This window comes from Nerophis lumbriciformis, linkage group LG04 (assembly GCF_033978685.3).
Source record: "Nerophis lumbriciformis linkage group LG04, RoL_Nlum_v2.1, whole genome shotgun sequence".
Taxonomy (NCBI): Eukaryota; Metazoa; Chordata; class Actinopteri; order Syngnathiformes; family Syngnathidae; genus Nerophis; species Nerophis lumbriciformis.
Genome location: NC_084551.2, coordinates 16,371,560 through 16,393,569, shown reverse-complemented (window position 1 = coordinate 16,393,569; position 22,010 = coordinate 16,371,560). Strand labels below are relative to the sequence as shown.

At 38.2% G+C, this 22,010-nt stretch overlaps 1 protein-coding gene across 2 annotated transcripts in view; it reads right to left on the bottom strand.

Moving 5' to 3' along the window:
- LOC133596884 (plectin-like) overlaps positions 1 to 22,010 on the bottom strand; it is a 227,388-nt gene that overhangs the window by 189,706 nt on the left and 15,672 nt on the right. The gene's annotated exons all lie outside the window — the stretch shown is intronic.

Genomic DNA, 22,010 nt, shown 5'->3' with positions numbered 1-22,010 from the left:
TCAAAGAAAACTATGTTTTTTTTATGGCAAACACACAAAATATGCAAAATCTTCCACAAAAAATATTTTCCAAAGTGGAATATTTCATGTGAAGTAGGGCTGCAACAACTAATCGATTAAATCGATTAAAATCGATTATCAAAATAGTTGGCGATTAATTTAGTCATCGATTTGTTGGAACTATGCTATGCGCATGCGCGGATGCTTTTTTAAAATTCATTTATTTTTGTAATTTTTTTGTTGTTGTTTTTTTGTTGTTTTATAAACCTTTATTTATAAACTGCAACATTTACAAACAGCTGAGAAACAATAATCAAAATAAGTACAAAAACAGTACAAAACAGCGCCAGGGCGGCGCTGAGTCTACGTCTCATGAGGTGGAGGTAAGCCAGCCAATGATGTGTCATGTGCAGCTCACGTGACGACGCCGTCTGGAAACATTCGAAAAATGGCGCAGGAAAACAGTACGGATAGTTTAGCGGAGAAACATCTTGAGGTTATTGCTTCAATGGAGAAAAGTGTACGACTTAAGTCGTCAAAAGTGTGGGAACACTTCACTTTAAAGACTTCAAAGAAGACCGTTTCCTGCAAAATGGCACGGAAGTACAACATTGCTTCAGGAGCACCTGAAAAGGAAACATGTTGGAGCCATGGATGAAGGGAAGAACTCACGTTACGTAACTTTTTAAGTCCATATTTGCAACAAGCATTCATGAGTTCAGCTTTTTTGTGAGTAACGTTAACATTATGCCTTTGTTGCAACGCGGGGCTGATAATGTGTCTCCGGCACATTTGACTCCGTTTTGAGAGAGAAAACGCACGGTTACCAATTTCGAAATAAACGTAACGGACAGAAATATCTCAGGTTGGTTTCATAATGGATCAATTTAGCCGGGCCCAATAAAGCTATATAAATATATTTAGATTTGAGTGACGCTTTAGTATAACTAAACGTTATGAAGGTGCTGGAATATTTCATGCTATTATTCAGAGGCAGCCTAAAATGAATCCTCTATTATTCACAACAGAAACGTGTACAATATCTGATTCAGTTCTGATCTGATGAGTTACATTTCTGTGTTATTATTGGTGTCTGCTGCACCCCCAATGTCCAGAACATGGTGCCAGTATGCTGGTTTTTTTCCAATAAAATACTGGAAAGGATAGAAATGTAGTTTGTCTCTTTTATCCGATTATTAATCGATTAATCAAAGTAATAATCGACAGATTAATAGATTATCAAATTAATCGTTAGTTGCAGCCCTAATGTGAAGTTATCGGAGCCTCGGAGAGGTCAATAATTCATAAAAACATTGATCTTGATTCAATATTACGACAGTTTTAAAGAAAAAAAAACAGCTCTGTTTTATTCATCAATATTGCAACTTTTTCTAAATTACATTTCACCTGTAAGCTTTTTTATTCCACTTTTGTTATGTTTTTGTTGACTTTTATAGTATTTTTAGAATGTGCCGTGGGCCTTTGAAACATTAGTTGCGTGCCGCAAATGGCCTCCGGACCACACTTTTCACACACCTGCTATAGATGCTAAAAAATTACATCTGCATGCGTGTTTGTTATAACGCACAGTCAGCATCTCTGCTTCAGTAAACAATGACGGTGATGATGTCAGCGATGCGAGCGACACTTGCTAACTTGTCAGCCACCTCTCCAAAAAACTCCTTTTGAACACTACTCGCACATTAACACTTCAAAAGGCACACATTTGCCTCGTTTTTTGACCTGCAAAATATGTTTTTGTGGTGGAGGAGTCTGGTCGGGTGCTGGTTATCTTGAAACTAACAGCAAGCCTGTCTCCATCCTCGATGGATGTCGATACAGCGAGAGATAATAGTGAAGTTTCCATGGACTCATAAAGTTGTCCAAGTGCAAACTGAGGCAGTATTTGTCATTGATAAAATTTTCGGCGAATCAAAATTTACGACCAATAAAAACGCAATAAACGGGGACGGAAATTTGACCCGGCAAATATAAACTAAACAAAACACCGGCGGAAAGCGATAATCGATCAAATAAAAAAAAAATTAAAAAAAACCGTAAAAAGCGTAAAAAAGACACAAAAAGTGTGTTAACGCCAACACTGACTTATACAGTGTGTAAATATTTTGGCAAGACACAATAATAAGAAAATAATACTTTTCAAAACACCTTATGAGAGTGGGTGTGCTGTAACAGAACAAACTGGATGTGTAGTGTTAAAATATAAATCCCAGAAGTTCAAGGTGAGCTCAATAAGACTCAAATATTTGTTGGCACATCAGCCAAGACTTTTTGCTGGATGAACCATAGTTGGTCCTAAAAGTGAGCTCCTACGGCTCTGTGTTAATGTGTGTGTGGTGAGGAATGGTGGATTGAGTCTACTTTATTTTTCAATCAAACTTTAAAAGGAGGTTCGCCAGGCTTTGTGGTCTTCTTTTAGATATGAACTCTTTGACACACACGCATGTGCAAAGTGACCCTACCATCAAAATAACAACTTTTGCCAAAATGTGGTAAGCATGTATGCTATGACTGTTAGTGCTGTGCGATATGGACAACAATATATATCCCCTGTAGGTAATTTTGTATGTCGATAACAATATAGATCACAATTTTTTTATTTTGTTTTTAATTATATAAAAACACAGGGAAAGTATGGTTATATATCTTTTTTTTTTTTTTTTGTATACATACAACACATTTAATATGTAAAAAGGACAAATAAGTATTTTGAGGGCCAGCACTTTTTTTCAACAGTAAATTTAGAGATGGCATCTGTAATTTCTGGATGTCTGCGGGAACGCTTGTCATAGGACAAAAACTATGTCAGACTCCTTTGGCGAGTGTTTCTTTTCATCACTTTGTGGTTTTCAGGTAATGTTAATGCTTTGTCACATTTTAACAGACTCTTCTTAATTGTATGTCTTCAAGTGGTAGAAAAGAATAGGCGCGTTCAAGTCGCTAGCAACAACTTGTTGGCGGCATGTTTTGCAGATTACTGTTGTTTGGTTGTGTGGCTTTTTAAATCCAAACAAAAAAGTATCTCTTCCCTCTTTAAGCTTCCATTGTGCTCTCCCTTCTGTCACGACACAATTAATACCAGAAGACACGATCGGTCCTGAACTATGACAGTCCCTTCTAGGGATGTAAAGATATAAATATGTCATATCACAGTTATCGTGACCAAAACTATCACGGTTTTCAATATTATCGCGGTATTGTTGAATGCGCTCAAAAAGTACTTGTAAACACACTGAAATCTTTTGGTCAGGTATGTTTTAAAATAACTAAATTTCAAAAAACTCACTGTTAGAAAACCCACTATTTTGCAGGTTTTGCGTTTCTTATGATTCACTGATGGTGTTGTAATCGTAGTATTCTACCTGTTTTAATGGCTAAAATTTAATTGTTTTACATATTGTTTTGTACTGTAGCATTTAAAGATTTATTTTAATGAAAAGTGTGTAACAAATAAAATCTAATATTATTATCAATTATTTCTGGCGAGCATTGAGGTATTCTCCTCTGTTCAGCGGTCCTTGAATGCATCGGAAAAAACCTGTCTCGTATTTCTCTGACTACAGACAGATCAGTCTGTCCCGAGAGAGCACAGCTTGTGGGTTTAATGTGTACAAATGAATAGCTTAGTTGCTCAAACAGCAAAGTGTTTATAAAAGTTTGGTTTGGAATATGTTGTTTGCTAATAGGGAGATACGTTGGTGTATAGTTTTCATGTCAGCGCTGGTCAGTCTGTCGGTTTATCGAAGTACAGTTATCAATCACGTTTTTTTGATAGTTTTAATTTAAGTTGAAGTTAAGTTAAAGTACAAATGATTGTCACACACACACTAGGTGTGGCGAAATTATTCTCTACATTTGACCCATCACCCTTGATCACCCCCTGGGAGGTGAGAGGAGCAGTGAGCAGCAGCGGTAGCCGTGCCCGGGAATCATTTTTGGTGATTTAATCCCCAATTCCAACCCTTGATGCTGAGTGCCAAGCAGGGGGGTAATGGGTCCCATTTTTATAGTCTACTTTGCAAATAAAAAGGCTTTATTGAAAGATGAGAGCTTGTGGATGCAATGTCCGACTATATTCTTGTTAAAACCCCTTCAAATACTGATATATTTATAGCATTGTCATAATATTACGTATGGATTGTGTTTTACTTACAAATTCAAATCTATTTAATGTGTATTGTCTAAACTGGGGGTCAGCGACCCGCAGCTCGAGAGTCGCATGTGGCTCTTTAGCGTCGCCCTAGTGGTTCCAAGGAGCTTTTAAAAAATGCATGAAAATGGAAAAAGATGGGGGGGAAAATATATTTTCTGTTTAATATGGTTTCGGTAGGACAAACATGACAGAGACATTCCTAATTGTTAGAAAGCCCACTGTTTAATATGTTTCTGTTTATGCGTCACTGATGAGAATAATTGAAGAGCACCGTTTTGTCCTAATAATTTCGGCGATCCATAAACGCACTGTAGTTGTGTGGCCTGTGACGCAGCAGTTTGTTTACACCAACTGATATTATTGTCTTCATGAAAGAAGGGAATCTATATGTGTTAAACATCTTTGTATTTTTATTAAAAACATGTGAACAAAAACATTATATAAAAAAAAACATTCATGAAGTTTGGTTCTTTTATCAATTAATTATGAGTCTACTGAAAATGTGACCAAATCTGCTGGGTCAAAAGTATACATACAGCAATGTTAATATTTGGTTACATGTCCCTTGGCAAGTTTCACTGCAATAAGGCGCTTTTGGTAGCCATCCACAAGCTTCTGGCAAGCTTCTGACCACTCCTCTTGACAAAATTGGTACAGTTCAGCTAAATGTGTTGGTTTTCTTACATGGATTTGTTTCTTCAGCATTGTCCACACGTTTACGTCAGGACTTTGGAAAGGCCATTCTAAAACCTTAATTCTAGCCTAATGTATCCATTCCTTTACCACTTTTGACGTGTGTTTGGGGTCATTGTCCTGTTGGAACACCCAACTGCGCCCAAGACCCAACCTCCGGGCTGATGATTTTAGGTTCTCCTGAAGAATTTGGAGGTAATCCACCTTTTTAATTGTCCCATTTAAAGCACCAGTTCCATTGGCAGCAAAACAGGCCCAGAACATAATACTACCACCTCCATGCTTGACAGTAGGCATGGTGTTCCTGGGATTAAAGGCCTCACCTATTCTCCTCCAAACATATTGCTGGGTATTGTGGCCAAACAGCTTAATTAAACAAAAATTGAGCTGCCCGTTAAATGTAGCACGCTACTTTTGCCGTGTAGCTTGTAGTGTAGCTTGCTACAATTCTCCGGGGATAGCTTCCCTTGTAGCTTAGTTAATTTTTTTGCGGCTCCTAACAGATTAGTTTTTTGTATGTTTGGTCCAATATGGCTCTTTCAACATTTTGGGTTTCCGACCCCTGGTCTAAACCAACAGATGACAGCACACTAAAAAGTCAATACTGTATACTCTTCAAACCCCCGGAACAGATGACAAGGGTCTTTTCTTACACAGGTATTTCATTGATTTATCCAGCTGTCAGAGTGTATGTTTGCTCATTAAACAGTTAATCCATCACTGATAATACAAACAATGCAAGTAAAACATGCAATACTTGACAGATAGAACTCATCTATTCCGGTTGTAAAGCCTTTCAAAAAACATTTAAAAAAAACGCCAACAATGTTCCTTTTACATGCAGTGGCCTGCATATTGGCACTTTGAGATTTGTTATTCAAATTTTAAGTGCAATACAAATAAAATATATTATTATTATATTGACCAAATATTAGCAACATTGTTATTATAAGAGTTAACACCGAGCAACTACATTTAGTAACACGGCGCCTTGATCACTGAGGTATCGTAGCTACTGCAGCTGTTGGCCTACTGAGCTGTTGCATCATTCTGAGTAGGTAAAAGTTTGTACTACATTAAATTGAAAATAATACATTGTTTGGCACTTAGCAATGCTGCTACATGATACTTGTGTTACCCTATTGCAAGGGTGTCCAAACCTTTTGACTTGAGCACCGCACTGGGCTAAAATTTTTTGTCAGGGGCCGAAAACCGACTGCATGTAAAGTATCAATATGTATAGCCTATACCAGGGGTCGGCAACCTTTACCAGTCAAAGAGCCATTTTGACCAGTTTCACAAATTAAAGATAACAATGGGAGCCACAAAAATTTTTTTAAATTTATAATGAAATAACATTGCGTAAGAAGTATTTTTTTTTGCTTTGTGCTATGTTTGAATCACCAGGGGTCTCAGACACGCTGCCCACGCCTTAATATGGAATTTGAATGCTGGTGCGGCGCGCGGGTTTTATGTGAATGGCGCTTATCAGCGTCATGCGTGCCGTGATGATACAGCATACAGCACTCACTACGTCCAGCGTGCCTGATCAGACACACGTTGTATGAGGTTTTCGCATGTTTAATGCTCATGTAGGAGACAGCAAGGCATACTTGCTCAACAACCACACATATTACACTGACGGTGGCGGTATAAAAAAAAACAAAAAACTTTAACACTCTTACTAATAATGTGCCACACTGTGAACCCACACCAAACAAGAATGACAAACACATTTCGGGAGAACATCTGCACCGTAACACAACATAAACACAACAGGATAAATGCCCATAATCCCATGCAGCCCTAATGCTTCCGGGCTACATTATACACCCCCGCTACCAAACCCCGCCCACCTCAACCGACGCACAGGGGGGTTTGGTGGTAGCAGGGGTGTATAATGTAGCCCGGAAGAGTCAGGGCTGCATGGGATTCTGGGTATTTATTCTGTTGTGTTTATGTTGTGTTAAGGTGCAGATGTTCTCCCGAAATGTGTTTGTCATTCTTGTTTGGTTTTGGTTCAAAGTGTGGCGCATTATTAGTAAGAGTGTTAAAGTTGTTTTATATGGTCACCGTCAGGGTAACCTGTGTGGCTGTTGACAAAGTATGCCTTGCTGTCGTATGTGTGCAAGCAGAAGATGCATATTGCATATCAAGGGGTTGAGCTGGCTTGCTGTTAATACAGATTGTAGAGGGCACCAAATGCTATACCATCATGGCACGCCCTTATTATAACTTTAAGGGTGAAAATCGGAGAATATAAATTTTTTTGCGAGTTTGCGAGAGGCATTGAAATCCGGGAGTCTCCCGGGAAAATCGGGGGGGTCGGCTAGTAAACTGCTGAGCCGCATCAGAGTGATCAAAGAGCCGCATGCGGCTCCGGAGCCGCGGGTTGCCGACCCCTGGCCTATACGTATATATATATATATATATATATATATATATATATATATATATATATATACATATATATATATATATATACATATATATATATATATATATATATATATATATATATATATATATATATATATATATATATATTTCTTTAATATAATGGATATTTATTTAATAATTAATATTATTGAATATGAAGAGTATGTGAAAGTTTGACTCCTACCTTGTTTACTTACTTCTGTGACAACCTCCTTAAGGTTTTGTAATCAATCATATATCAAGCAGCTACAATTTGCCAAACATGGATAAGTGTGGAGAGAGTGTTTTGCATTTTTCCCATCTTGCATTGTAATGGATGGGTGTACTTTAAGATTTTTTTTTATGCTGCTTGGACGATTTTTATCATGTTCAAAAAGTTCGGTGAGCAGGTTGTGTTACGTGTTAATGTGTGTTGAATTTTTATGTTGGTTGTATTTTTTTTTTTTTTGCGCCATGAGTGGGTAAGGTTGTTTGGATTAGGTTATACAAGTAAATTATGCGCTGTGTTTATTTTAATTAAGGCACACATTTTGGTCATTGAACTAATGTACTTGCATTGTCCACAAGATGTGGAAAAAGTTGCAGAAATCAGGTATTTATCAGGTACAAACCTGCTCAGTGGCCTTGTGGTTAGAGTGTCCGCCCTGAGATCGGTAGGTCGTGAGTTCAAACCCCGGCCGAGTCATACCAAAGACTATAACAATGGGACTCATCACCTCTCTGCTTGGCAGTCAGCATCAAGGGTTGGAATTGGGGGTTAAATCATCAAAATGATTTCCGAGCACGGCCACCTCTGCTGCTCACTGCTCCCCTCACCTCCCAGGGTGTGGAACAAGGGGATGGTTCAAATGCAGAGAGTAATTTCACCACACTTAGTGTGTGTGTGATTATCAGTGGTACTTTAACTTAACTTTAACTTTAAAATAATTTGGAATCACACAGCGGGATGATTCCTTATTAAAATCATGATGTCATGTGGGCCAAACTAAAAATGCTGGCGAGCCAAATGGACTATAATGATCTTCTTATCGCTCAGCTTCAAAAACTAATAGCTCATCCTTCTTGTATTCAGTCTCACAAATATAAGTTTCTGGATCATCATTTGTCCAAAAGCAGTCGTCGTCGGCTCTCACAAAGTCTGCAATGGTTAGTAATAGTTGCTGAAAGAAATAGCGAACATTGCGATGCGCTCTGTGAAATGAATGCGCCCAAAAAAGTGTTACGGCGATGCTTAAAGGGGAACATTATCACAATTTCAGAATGGTTAAAACCATTAAAAATCAGTTCCCAGTGGCTTATTATATTTTTCGAAGTTTTTTTCAAAATTTTACCCATCACGCAATATCCCTAAAAAAAGCTTCAAAGTGCCTGATTTCAACCATCGTTATAAACACCCGTCCATTTTCCTGTGACGTCACATAGTGAAGCCAACACAAACAAACATGGCGGAAAGAACAGCAAGCTATAGCGACATTAGCTCGGATTCAGACTCGGATTTCAGCGGCTTAAGCGATTCAACAGATTACGTATGTATTGAAACGGATGGTTGTAGTGTGGGGGCAGGTAGCGAAAACAAAATTGAAGAAGAAACTGAAGCTATTGAGCCATATCGGTTTGAACCGTATGCAAGCGAAACCGACGAAAACGACACGACATCCAGCGACACGGGAGAAAGCGAGGACGAATTCGGCGATCGCCTTCTAACCAACGATTGGTATGTGTTTGTTTGGCATTAAAGGAAACTAACAACTATGAACTAGGTTTACAGCATATGAAATACATTTGGCAACAACATGCACTTTGAGAGTGCAGACAGCCCAATTTTCATCAATTAATATATTCTGTAGACATACCCTCATGTCAGCAGGCCAGGGAAGCTAGGGTCGATATTCTTCTCTTGATCATCTTCGGTGGCATAAGGGACGGTGTGAGCCAAGACATCCAGGGGGTTTAGCTCGCTCGTCTGCGGGAACAAACTGCCGCCATCGCTTGCCGTGCTACCGAGGTCCTTTGTCCCTGAATTGCTCACATACTCCGGCAGATTCAATGGGGGTCTGGCGGCAGATTTCTTTGACTTTATCGTTGGAAATGCATCTGCTTTGAGTGTCGCAGGATATCCACACATTCTTGCCATCTCTGTCGTAGCATAGCTTTCGTCTGTAAAGTGTGCGGAACAAACGTCCAATTTCTTGCCACTTTCGCATCTTTGGGCCACTGGTGCAACTTGAATCCGTCCCTGTTCGTGTCGTTACACCCTCCGACAACACACCGACGAGGCATGATGTCTCCAAGGTACGGAAAACAGTCGAAAAAACGGAAAATAACAGAGCTGATTTGACTCGGTGTTTGAGAAAATGGCGGATTGCTTCCCGATGTGACGTCACGTTGTGACGTCATCGCTCCGAGAGCGAATATTAGAAAGGCGTTTAATTCGCCAAAATTCACCCATTTAGAGTTCGGAAATCGGTTAAAAAAATATATGGTCTTTTTTTCTGCAACATCAAGGTATATATTGACGCTTACATAGGTCTGGTGAAAATGTTCCCCTTTAAAATTACCAAAATATATAAATATTACATATGTCGGTTTCGACGTACATTACAGATCTACTTACACCAGGGGTCGCCAACCCGTTGATTGCCACAGACCCGTCGATATTTGGGACTGAGACTAGCCAACAGACCCACCAACAGGCATGCATTTTAACCCCTGAACACGCCCGCACGCCTCACCTCTCTCTCTTCAGCCTCAAATCCCACTGCTCTCGACACCCCGGCCACACCCCTCGAGTACGGTTGGACACTTCACCCGCTCATCTCGCAAACGCGCATGGCATGACGTGCACAAAAATCATGGAGCTGCAACAATGCATTAAGGGCAACTATTGTAATGCATCAGAGATTTTCCAGCATCCTACTGCATGTGAAGACTTGCATTTTGGGTATGGACCCACACTTTTTTGGCAGCGATCAACCGGCTTCTTTTCTCTAGCATCGCATTGCTAGAGAAAAGAAGTTCTGCCACGTCTTCCACGAACTGTAAGGTTCCATAAAGGCCCGTCCGCATCGTCATCATCATTATCGCTCGACTGCAACATGACGCTAACAAACCAAATACTAGTCTGTCAACACTGCTCCTTTTTATATACAAAAGTAAACAATGTGCAAAAGCAGTAATATATGATAAAACAAGGTGGCAGCTAAAGAAGGACCTCCCCCGTTTATCCACTCTTTATCACAAAGGAAAAACCCTCCAGGTGAACATCTGATTTTACTACTTCCGGCGATGTGATCATGTGACCGTAGGACGGACAAACTAATTACATTACTAAGACTATAGTGGTCATAAACAGTTAGCTTCTACAGCAGGGGTGCTCAAAGTGCGACAAATGGGCCAACTGTGGCTCGTGACTCGTTTGTCATTACCAAACAAGAACACTAGCAAAAATTGAGAAAACAGCAAGAAACAGAAAAAACAAAATGTTGAAAATATACATATATGTATATGTGTATATATATATATACAGTATATATATATATAAGGAAGTTTTGTCGGTGACGTAATTGAAGTGAAGTGAATTATATTTATATAGCGCTTTTCTCAAGTGACTCAAAGCGCTTTACATTGTGAAACCCAATATCTAAGTTACATTTTTTAAACCAGTGTGGGTGGCACTGGGACCAGGTGGGTAAAGTGTTTTTCCCAAGGACACAGCGGCAGTGACTAGGATGGCGGAAACGGGAATCGAACCTGCAACCCTGAAGTTGCTGGCACGGCCGCTCTACCAACCGAGCTATACCGCCCCATTGGTGCGTAGTAGTAATTGGTGTGCATATTGTATGCATATTTTTGCTTTATATATCAAACTAAAACTATATACGATGCCATTTTACCCTTTTAAGTCTCCTTACAATCCCTTGTTTTTAAAGTGATTCAACCAATTATAAACAGTCAAGGAGTTGTTTTGTTTGGTGTCGTAATAATGCTCCAACGCTTGAATAAAAACAATAACACTTTTAGTAGACAAGTGCATCAAAAGTTAACGAGGCATAACTCTCTCATCTGAAAGTCACGGCTTGTTACAAACGAAATATGACATAGGTCTCTTTACTTTGTCCAGTCACATCCAATATGTCACTAATGCCAATTTTCTATACCGATGGTGTGTGTCATAAACTGATATAAAGGGGGGAAATGGAAAGGTCACTACTGCAAAGAACAGATTAAATAAAGACGTTCTGTCTGCGTGGCCACTTCACTGGGCATAAATCATATTGTCTTAGTGCACTGTAACACCAGCAGTACAATGGGTATGCTATGTGGTTAATGCTATTTGAAGTGAGCATGTACAGTGAGACACATTTTCCAGAGGATGTGGTGGTTTTGCCATTTCAGCCGACAAGCTACTTTGTCATAAAGTGCCATCTACTGGTCAAAGAGGTTATTTCTGATTGGAACATAATAGCAGCTCTTTGTGTCTGCACAGACCATGATCTTTAGTAGTAAATGCCAAGCTCGTTTTCCTCTTCAATTGAAGGTGATCCAAAAACAAGCAGCCTGCATAATGATGAATAAAAACAAACAATGGACAGAGAACTGTGCTTCCTTGAGCCATTTCTCTATCCTAGGGAATGGAATTATACAGACAGAGAATTCTTTTATTCCTAATTCAGATGTCCAGTCCAAAAAAAAAAAAAAAAAAAAAAAGGACTGCTTTGTGCTAAAATGCCAATGCATTCAATGCTATCTTTCAAATAAAGATCCGTCATCATATCATTACTATGTCAGCCTGAGGCAAGGGTAATACAATACTGTATGTGGCTGAGCAAAAAAAAAAAAAGTGAGACCTATTTTTTTTTTTCTTCTTGCATTTAAAAAACCCTGTTCTCTACGACATCACTCTCAGACCTCACATCAAAGAATCACCAATCCTGATCAGTACAATAAAGGTTTAAAGTGGCATAAGCATATGATGCATGTGTTTATAACGCATAACTAAGAGCAATCTTGTCGTCACGGCTGAGGTGAGCGCTGGTTGCAACGTGACCCTAAAAGGTGCAAAGAACAGCAGACGGTGTGCAAGTACAAGTATGGCAACAGGAAGCAGGGAACAAATAATTACAAAAAAACTAGCTTCGAGAAGCAGGTACAACTGGACTTTAAACCCTTTTCCTGGGTTTACCCGAGATTGCTAAGACATTTGTAGCGCTGGGGGCGTGACTATGGGCGTGGTGAATATGAGAGCATCACATTATTCGCTATGATGCATATATTTTGTTTAAAAAGGCAAAAATATATGTATCAGTGACGTGCAGTCAGGGGAGGCAGGTGAGGCAGGGCCTCACGTGCCATCATGGAAAGAAAAAAAATTTAAAAAGAAAAAAAATTAAATTGTTATATGTATCCAGTGATTATACTACAAAGTTATTTTCCATTTAACTTCACCAGTTTTAGATTATTTTATTCAAAATCGCTGCATGACAATACACAAAACAGGAATTAGAAACTGCAGTTCAGAGCGCTGGACAGGAACTAAACACCAAAAACAGAAAGACACAAAACGCATGACTAAACTGTCAGGAGCAATCCTGACACTTGTCTTGCAATAAACGTACTTGATGTCAGAATTCATCATGTTGGGATCTGAAAAGTGTTTCAATCAAAAACAAATGTGGTGTAACCATTAACATTTGTTAAAACATTTAATATGACTTATTTTAAAGTCATATGTTTGCTAGAAATTATTTTATAATAAACAGCATTCTATATAAAGTTTGAACCATGAATTGCTGTCTAGCTTTTCTATCATGGATGCATTAATTATAACACGATTCACATACATTTCTGAATTGTTACACAGTTTCAAACTGTTTTTTTATTACAGTATTGAATGTTTTTTTAAAAAATATAAATAGTAATCAAAACCACACTTTCACAATGAAACTAGATACATTATTTATTGTTCATACATCAACAACTGAGCTTAATTGTATGTATTCAAAATAAACAAAGCAGATGACGCAAAAGCTGTATTCTAAAATGCTGTGTCAGTAAATATCCTCTTTGGCCATTTATTTTCCTATTAGTTACCACAATTCTATTTTCCCGCATACCCTGAAATGAAAGTCGATGATACACATCATCCACAAAGTGTCATGGTGGAGCACAACAAACACACATGGTATAAGGAGGTGTCACCTTGGAGATCTGATGGCCTTGACGAGCACTCACATCCAAACACCATTTGAAACACGATTCTACCTTACACTACACATGGCCTTTAAAACCCTATTAAACATTGGTACAACCTGGATAAACAGTTGAATGATTTTGAATTATGTTTAAAACTTCATATGTTCATTATGTTTGTTGAGTGATGAACAGGGAGGGTGAACCTTTAACTATTTCCATGTACAAACATGGTGTTGATGTGTTGAGTTTGTGGAGGGTGTACAAATACTTTATATGCATTAACCAGGGCTCGAATTTAACCACGGCAACTGCAGCACGTGCCACGACCGCCCTCGTCTTTCGCCGTAATGCCCAAAATATTGACCAACATTTGCGGCAAGAACATGCCGTGACTGCCCTTGACTTTTTACTTGTTAATGGACAAGGGAAGTAACGGTAAACGATAGAATGATAATATGCGATAAAATTCCCCACGGTTAGTAATACAGTTTAATTTTTTTTAATTGCGGAAAACTGTCATTAATCAATGCATTTTCGGGAACACGAAGTCAGGCGCATGCGCACTAGCAGTGTTTGGCTTGATAATCATGGTGGACCAACGACACGGACTTTGCTGCGGAGATTTCCCCTCGGAGTAAACGGAGTCAACCACTTGGTTTTAAAAAGCACAGATGTGTTTAGATGGAGACAGGTGTGGGCAATATTGGAGACAGACACTTGTCCCCACACTAAAAGTATACAGCGAAGGAGAATTGATTGATTGAGACTTTTATTAGTAGGTTGCACAGTGAAGTACATATTCCGTACAATTGACCACTAAATGGTAACACCCGAATAAGTTTTTCAACTTGTTTAAGTTGGGGTCCACTTAAATTGATTTATGATACAGATATATACTATCATATATACTATCATCATAATACAGTCATCACACAAGATAATCATCATGGTGTATACATTGAATTATTTACATTATTTACAATTCGGGGTGTTTGAGGCGGGAGGGGGGGGGGGTGGGGGTTAGGTTTGGTTGTTATCATCAGTCATCAACAATTGAGTACAGAGAAATGGATATTGAAACAGTGTAGGTCTGACTTGGTAGGATATGTACAGCAAGTAGTGGACATAGAAAGAGAGAGAGAGATCAGAAGGCATAAGAAAAGTATCTACATTTGATTGTTTACATTTGATTATTAACAATCCGGGGAGGGTGTTAGTTTAGGGTTGAAGTTGCCTGGAGGTGTACTTTTATTGCGGTTTTGAAGGAGGATAGAGATGCCCTTTCTTTTATACCTGTTGGGAGCGCATTCCACATTGATGTGGCATAGAAAGAGAATGAGTTAAGACCTTTGTTAGATCGGAATCTGGGTTTAACGTGGTTAGTGGAGCTCCCCCTGGTGTTGTGGTTATGGCGGTCATTAGTAAGTAGTTTGACATGTACTTCGGTATCAGGGAGGTGTAGCGGATTTTATAGACTAGGCTCAGTGCAGTGCTCAGTGAAAACTATTTGATGTTTTGCAGCAGGCGATGTGTCGCAAACTTGTTTGTAAAGTCTTTACTTTGTTTGCTGGGATGTTCATTTCTCCTTTATTTAACTGCAAACTGTATCAGTGTTCAAATAACATCAATACCAGCTAAAATGTGTTGTCATCGAATTGAACGCAGGCTGTGAAGATTGTTTATTCGATGTGAGAGGTATCACTCCGGGGTTTTTTTTGTCGGCCAAACTGTTGCACTGAAACACTAGGGAGGCGTTGGAGAAGAACAAAGCTTGTTTATTAGACTTCCTCTTCATTAGCCAAACTGCTTTGTGTTTTATTTTGATATCAAAAAGTAAACACCATCCATCCATCCATTTTCTACCGCTTGTCCCGTTCGGGGTCGCTAGTGCCTATTTCAGCTTCATTCGGGCAGAAGGCGGGGTAATAATAATAATAATAACTGGGATTTATATAGCGCTTTTCTAAGTACCCAAAGTCGCTTTACATGTAGGGTACACCCTGGACAAGTCGCCACCTCATCGCAGGGCCAACACAGATAGACAGACAACATTCACACTCACATTCACACACTAGGGCCAATTTAGTGTTGCCAATCAACCTATCTCCAGGCAGGTTTTTTTTTTTTACATTAATTGTGTTTTTTTCATGTCACTAAGGTGTTACTTCAAAAACCATTCATGTGACACAGCATTTTGTTAATGTGTTATTGTGTATAGTTAATTCCTATACGACAAAATTCTGCTCAAACTCTTAATGGATCTGTCCCGATACAGCTTCTCCATGTACATATACATATACATAACTTAAAATAAATAAATAAATAAAAACTCTCTCTATTAAAATGTAAAAATAAAGGTAAAGACATCATGTAATGACAAAAAGCTGACAAGTTGATGTTATAAAATAATTTTAAAAAACTCATGTTTGTCTATAAATATATGGATAACGTTTATCTATAGTCTTTTTATTAGACATTACAAATGACATGATGTCATTATGTTCACACTGCTTCACCTAACAATCCATAATCATGATTTCAATACTGATAACAATAATCTTAATTATTACTTTGGCCATAATTGACAGCCCTATATCTTCTGCCTCAAAATAAAATAATGTTTGCCTTGGTGCCCTTCTAAATTGCCAAGGTGCCCTAAAATATGAGCCCTCCTTTCAGGCAACACTTGCCTTGACCTTAAAAAGTAAAAATTTGAAGCCTCATATAATATTTACAAAAAATATAAAATAAATAGTGTCTCTACTTTGCGGAAATTCATTTACAGTAGCACCAAGGGGTCTGTAATGTAAACCTGTGATAATCAAGTGAAAACGATCTGCAAGCAGTCATAGATTTACTCTGTAAAGTCCAGAACAAAAGCTAAGCCTCACTCTTGCGTGCTGACACTGTGTGACCTCGGCTGATGGAAGATCAGCAGAGGATAGCACAGGATGTTCATGAAGGTCTATTGTAGGAGCAAAAGTTATGCAAACTTCCTTTTAGCTTTCACAAACAAACCTCAAAGACTTATTGTCTAAAAAACTCGTAACAAGAAGACGAAGGAAATAAACTAAAGTGGCGAACTTGATTATTCAATCTCCTGATGATTTTAACTCAAATAAATTAATTTCTTACCTTTATTGTTTTGGTTTTATAATTTGTTTTGTTGATATTATGTCTCTCTGTAAATGTAAATCAACAAAACATAACAATTCTGAACTTTATGCCATTTCAAGGGGGTAAACTTCCAAATTAAGAGAAGAACCAATTCTCGAAAGCCCTGTGGCAACATGTGTAAAAATCCCATTTAGAAACAGGAATGTGAGCACCCTTTGATAAAAAAGAAGAACATTTCTATCAGCACAAAGTGCTGCCACGCAGCCTCCAGAAGAAAATGTTGAAAATCAAGACTACATTTCCTGCAATTGGGTGCATTTCTACACTATATTTTACGTTTAGTTATTCTCATTGACCAATCTCTTTTGGCTGTTTTATTGACACTTACATGTCCCATGTAATGTACCACATATTTTTTTTAGAATTTTTTTAGTATATAATTTAATAACATTATTATCATTGAAAATGTAATGTAAAATTATATACCATGCATACAAACAACTCAGAACATGTGTCCCATTTGGCAACTCTATTCTATAGCCATGCACCCTCGGGTAATATACTTTCGGTGTTGAGACCTCTGTTTACAATCTGTCACGTAAAAAAGTATACCTTTTCGCTGGCTACTAATAAATACTCAAGAACAGTAATTCTCAAATTGTGGAACAATGGGCTCCATCTAGTGGTACTCGGGCTCCATCTAGTGGTACGCCAAAGAATCACTTGATTGAAGTACAGTGTTTTATTTTCTCATTCAAATACAGTATTACTGTTCAAAATGTGTGTAAAAGTGGCCAAAAATATTAAATATACTTGTTAAATAAAACCTCAGTCTTGTACTTGGAGAGCCAAGTTCTTTTGAGGTGGTACTTGGTGAAAAAAGTTGGAGAATCTCTGCTCTCGAACGACAACAGTGTTTGGATTGTTATCGGCTGAAATTAGCGTTCAACAAATTAGTTTGGATCGCATTTTTATTGATATTTCATTTGAAAATTAATGTTTAAAAACACGAATATTTCACATGCCTGTAGAACAAAGGAATGCATTGAATTGTTGAGACATTTTTGACATAACTAAAGACTTTTGAGTATCAGAATGTTGTCTGTCTATCTGTGTTGGCCAGGGTGTAACTCACCCTCCGCCTGAATGCAACTGAGATAGGCTCCAGCACCCCCCGCGACCCCGAAAGGGACAAGCGGTAGAAAATGGATGGATGGAAGATAGTTACCTTGGCCATGTGTAACACATTTTTGCTTCATAAGGCAAACACTAACAAAAATGCATGGCAGCAGAATGGTAATCTCTTGACTCTTGACTAGTTCCTGTGGCAAATCTCAGACAACATGCACTGTACAGCATGCCTTCTTGACCAGGGGGACCTAGTGGGCACTGCAGGATCTCAATCAATTAATGCAAAGTGTGTTCATGGTGGTGTGTTATAGGTTTTGTTTAAAAAAAAAAAAAAAACACAAGACGGCAGAATGGAAAACCAGTTCTTGTAATTGCTGTACCAAGACATTTAAAACAAAGTCTGTCTCTTTCACATTGTATTTTTAACAAAATTTGCCTTCAACTACTACAGCAGCACTACTACATATGGCCTCCTCTGCATCTCATGAAATGTTGTTGCCAAAGTATGTGTTCATCTAAGAGTGCATTTCGGAAAATCAGCATAAACAACGGCAGCGGTGGCAGCGTCATACCGAATATGCAAGCATTAGCTGCCAACAACAAGCCGTCCTGGGCAAAGCAAAAGAAATTGAGGGACGTCGTAACATTATAGTATCACCAGATTCTCTGTGGACCATGAAGACACTAACAGCAAACATCCACTGCAGCTTTTGTTGGCAAAGATTTACAGCGGCACTCCCCGTCTTGAGCTTGTGTAGCCATACTATATAGTATGTATGATCATGCAACGTAAATATCTTACTGAAACTGTTATTATTATTGATTACATATTAATGATTTTTTTCCTTTTTTTTATGTTTGTTATCTGTATTGTTTTAATCAAAATTTTCATGATGGATTAGGTGTCATTGAAGAATGTTCTAGCTCCTGGGTGTCAAATGTAGGGCCCACGAGCTGGATCAGGCCCGCAAACAGGTTTCATCCGGCCCGCGGGATGAGTTTGCTAAGTATAAAAACGAGCTGAAATGTTTTAATGAAAGAAACAGCTGTTCTAAATGTGTCCACCAGATGTCGCAATTCTTTGTATCTTTGTAGATGATGCTACATATGTACAAAATAAACCACATGATGTTAGTACATCAGTCGAGGAAAATGATCAAACTACATGAATAACATACTGTAATTTGATTTTGATATTTTTTATCTTGATAGATCGAAAATGAACACCAATGACTGATGACCATTATCACATAATTTATTTAGAAAGTATAAATAACAACAAATAAAGGTGGAATATTATTAACCGCAACATGTAAGTGTAAAAAAAATCCCAACAACATTATGATTTGTACTTGTGCGATTTGTGCTTGTTCTATTTAAAAAAAAAAAGAAAATCTGAAGTTGTCTTTATTTTTAAATTATCGTGCAGTGATTTTACCAGTCCGGCCCACATGGGAGTAGATTTTTCTCCATGTGGCCCCCGATCTAAAATGAGTTTGACACCCCTGTTCTAGTTAAATGCAGTTTTGTTGTTCAGTGACGTCACTATTAAAAACATCTACTGTAAACATTCACGAATCCCTGAAAGAACGGTGATTGTAATAGTAATAATAATAATAACAATAATAATAATAATACAAATAATAATAATAATATCTAACTTATCTGGCAAATGTTATCTGAGATTCAGAAATTTGAAAGCACCCGCTCATACTACAGTAATTGGAACCCCTCATCCCATTCGGTGACTGAGTGAATATGAGTGAGTGCGTATCAGTGGGGGTTAGGCGCCAGCTCACGGTAACCGTGAACCGGAAGAGGAGTACAGAAAATGGATGGGTGGATCGATGGATTATAAACAACTGCTATATCTGTCAAAGATCAGATCGGGTTGCAATTTGTTTAGCTTAAGAAGGACATTGTTACATTATGCTATACTGGATGACCTTTTTAAACGGTTAAGATCAAATTTATGTCACTGAATTTTATGTGATCATGTGTGGCGACTTGTCCAGGGACCGGTGTACCCCGCTTTCCGCCCGAATGCAGCTGAGATAGTCTCCAGCACCCCCCGCGACCCCAAAAGGGACAAGCGGTAGAAAATGGATGGATGGATGGATGGATGGATGGATGTTAAAGCCTTGGCAAGGTATGTGTTCCAGGTATGTTCTTTAAGTATAACAAAGTGTTAAATAACGTTATATTTTCAATGTATTCCATGTCAAAAACATTTCTGTTAACTACACTAACATTTTCAATTCATGATCTTCCTTGACTCTTTGTCTCTTCTTGTGAGTGGAACAAATGTGACACCTGCAAACCATTACATTTTACAAATGACACTGCTATCCCTTAGCATAAATAATGAATGTCTCTAGCAGCACGGCAGTTGGTTTGGACAAGATCCGAGTCTATTGTCTGAGCAGTAGGCCTGGGCCGATATTCGATAAGTCAATTAACAAACGATAAATGAAAATTAAGCCGGTAAGTTTTCCAGCGTCGATAAATCGCCATGTGCATACTTCAAGAGCATTTACGCTTTTTATCGGTTTCAGCAGCTGCACGTGTAGCGGATTAAAAAGAAGGAGGAGAATCAGCTTGTCCTTCCTCAAGTGTCTTTGAATCTTTGTGAGGCAAAGACACATATCGAAGTTTGTGTTTGTGTGTGTGTGTGTTTACGCAACATAATTCCCCAATCTGAACTTGTACAAACACAATACTGTTTAATAGAGGTGGGAGAAATAATACATTTTTTGATGCAGCCCAATTCAGACTTGGATGATTAGAAAATAGTAAACACCAATAATCAATAATCGATTTATTTACTGTAATAATGACAGTTCGAATATTTGGCTGACTGCAACGATCCAGCACGGTGATAGAGGGGTTAGTGCGTCTGCCTTACAATACGAAGGTCCTGAGTAGTCGTGAGTTCAATCCCGGCCACGGGATCTTTCTGCGTGGAGTTTGCATGTTCTCCCCGTGACTGCGTCGGTTCCCTCCGGGTACAACGGCTTCCTCCTACCTCCAAAGACATGCACTTGGGGATAGGTTGGTACACCTGCAGACTGCAGGTGTACCTAATTCACAACTCCTCCAACACAAACATTATTGTTTTTGCACTTTTTGGCTTCTTATTAAATAACTTTTGTAACCTATTTTTATGGGCTTTCCTCTTTGTGATGTTAAGTTCCTGTTATGCGCTGTTATACAGTATATGCCTTGAGCTCTTATTTTGAAGGCGCTAAGAGCGGAAGTGATGACACGTTGAAGTGGAGCGGAGGTTTTTGAAAGAAGGTAAATAAAGTGGTCCTCGTGTAAACTGGAGCCTCCGTGTTTGTTATTTTGTAGTTTCATTCAGTATAGGCGACATTTATAAACCCTCGGTTACACTTTTTTAAATAGATTCAATCTTGCACGTGGAAAGTTTAAGTGAGGGCTTTAGTTGATATAACACTCCCGTCAGGGGGTATATTAATCCAGCACAACAGCGGCGCATGGACTTCATTTATAAGTAAAGGTAAGACAATAATAACGTTTTTTTATTAAATGTGCTTTTTTGTGTGCTACAGTTTGTATGTGTAAAGTTAAAGTTAAGTTAAAGTACCAATGATTGTCACACACACACTAGGTGTAATGAAATTTGTCCTCTGCATTCGACCCATCCCTTGATTACCCCCTGGGAGGTGAGGGGAGCAGTGGGCAGCAGCGGCGCCGCGCCCGGGAATAATTTTTGGTGATTTAACCCCCAATTCCAACCCTTGATGCTGAGTGCCAAGCAGGGAAGAATGCTGGTATGAGCTTTTAAACATAACCCGTTAACTGTTGCCAATCAAATGGTGAATAAGATACTCTTTAGGGTTCATATGTTTGTAAATCTGACTGTGATGAAGTCAGTGCCTCACCAGCCATGAACCCCACCGCACGTCACTGATATACAGATATACATATATACATATATATATATATATATATATATATATATATATATATATATATATATATATATACATATATATATATATATATATATATATATATATATATATATTTATTTATATACATATACACATATATACACACATATATACACACACACATATATATATATATATATATATATATATATATATATATATATATATATATATACATATACATATATATATATATATACACATATATATATATACATACATACATACATATATACATATTGTGCACTATTGACTGATGTACCGAAAACTTGACCACCGATAAAATA